Here is a 2,181-nt window from a genome sequence, read left to right on the forward strand (position 1 = left end):
TTCTTCTCCTTCATCTGTGTTTTCTTCCTCTTCTCGTCCTCCTTCGTTTCCTTCTTCCCTCCCGTTGTTGTTCTCCTCCTCCTCCTCCTTCATTTTTGACCTCTTTTCTTCACCTCCTTTTTCACATTCTTCTCCTTCATCTGTGTTTTCTTCCTCTTCTCGTCCTCCTTCGTTTCCTTCTTCCCTCCCGTTGTTGTTCTCCTCCTCCTCCTCCTTCATTTTTGACCTCTTTTCTTCACCTCCTTTTTCACATTCTTCTCCTTCATCTGTGTTTTCTTCCTCTTCTCGTCCTCCTTCGTTTCCTTCTTCCCTCCCGTTGTTGTTCTCCTCCTCCTCCTCCTTCATTTTTGACCTCTTCTCTTCACCTCCTTTTTCACATTCTTCTCCTTCATCTGTGTTTTCTTCCTCTTCTCGTCCTCCTTCGTTTCCTTCTTCCCTCATCTTTGTCCTCTTCTCTTCCTCCTCCTTCATTTTTGACCTCTTCTCTTTACCTCTTCTCTTCCGCTTCACCTCCTTTTTCAAATTCTTCTCCTTCATCTGTGTTTTCTTCCTCTTCTCCTCCTCCTTCATCTTTGTCCTCTTCTCTTCCTCCTCCTTCATTTTTGACCTCTTCTCTTCACCTCCTTTTTCACATTCTTCTCCTTCATCTGTGTTTTCTTCCTCTTCTCCTCCTCCATCTTTGTCCTCTTCTCTTCCTCCTCCTCCTTCATTTTTGACCTTTTCTCTTCCATATCACCTCCTTTTTCAAATTCTTCTCCTTTATCTGTGTTTTCTTCCTCTTCTCGTCCTCCTTCGTTTCCTTCTTCCCTCCCGTTGTTGTTCTCCTCCTCCTCCTTCATTTTTGACCTCTTCTCTTCACCTCCTTTTTCACATTCTTCTCCTTCATCTGTGTTTTCTTCCTCTTCTCCTCCTCCTTCATCTTTGTCCTCTTCTCTTCCTCCTCCTTCATTTTTGACCTCTTCTCTTCCTCTTCACCTCCTTTTTCAAATTCTTCTTCTTCATCTGTGTTTTCTTCCTCTTCTCCTCCTCCTTCATCTTTGTCCTCTTCTCTTCCTCCTCCTCCTTCATTTTTGACCTCTTCTCTTCCTCTTCACCTCCTTTTTCACATTCTTCTCCTTCATCTGTGTTTTCTTCCTCTTCTCCTCCTCCTTCATCTTTGTCCTCTTCTCTTCCTCCTCCTCCTTCATTTTTGACCTTTTCTCTTCCTTATCACCTCCTTTTTCAAATTCTTCTCCTTTATCTGTGTTTTCTTCCTCTTCTCGTCCTCCTTCGTTTCCTTCTTCCCTCCCGTTGTTGTTCTCCTCCTCCTCCTTCATTTTTGACCTCTTCTCTTCACCTCCTTTTTCACATTCTTCTCCTTCATCTGTGTTTTCTTCCTCTTCTCGTCCTCCTTCGTTTCCGTCTTCCCTCCCGTTGTTGTTCTCCTCCTCCTCCTCCTTCATTTTTGACCTCTTCTCTTTACCTCTTCTCTTCCTCTTCACCTCCTTTTTCAAATTCTTCTCCTTCATCTGTGTTTTCTTCCTCTTCTCCTCCTCCTTCATCTTTGTCCTCTTCTCTTCCTCCTCCTCCTTCATTTTTGACCTCTTCTCTTCCTCTTCACCTCCTTTTTCAAATTCTTCTCCTTCATCTGTGTTTTCTTCCTCTTCTCCTCCTCTTTCATCTTTGTCCTCTTCTCTTCCTCCTCCTCCTTCAATTTTGACCTCTTCTCTTCCTCTTCACCTCCTTTTTCACATTCTTCTCCTTCATCTGTGTTTTCTTCCTCTTCTCCTCCTCCTCCTTAATCTTTGTCCTCTTCTCTTCCTCCTCCTTCATTTTTGACCTCTTCTCTTCCTCTTCACCTCCTTTTTCAAATTCTTCTCCTTCATCTGTGTTTTCTTCCTCTTCTCCTCCTCCTTCATCATCTTTGTCCTCTTCTCTTCCTCCTCCTCCTTCAATTTTGACCTCTTCTCTTCCTCTTCACCTCCTTTTTCACATTCTTCTCCTTCATCTGTGTTTTCTTCCTCTTCTCTTCCTCCTCCTTAATCTTTGTCCTCTTCTCTTCCTCCTCCTTCATTTTTGACCTCTTCTCTTCCTCTTCACCTCCTTTTTCACATTCTTCTCCTTCATCTGTGTTTTCTTCCTCTTCTCCTCCTCCTTCATCTTTGTCCTCTTCTCTTCCTCCTCCTCCTTCATTTTTGACCT

The sequence above is a fragment of the Diaphorina citri genome, unplaced genomic scaffold (genome assembly GCF_000475195.1).
Source record: "Diaphorina citri unplaced genomic scaffold, Diaci psyllid genome assembly version 1.1 scaffold1164, whole genome shotgun sequence".
Lineage (NCBI taxonomy): Eukaryota > Metazoa > Arthropoda > Insecta > Hemiptera > Psyllidae > Diaphorina > Diaphorina citri.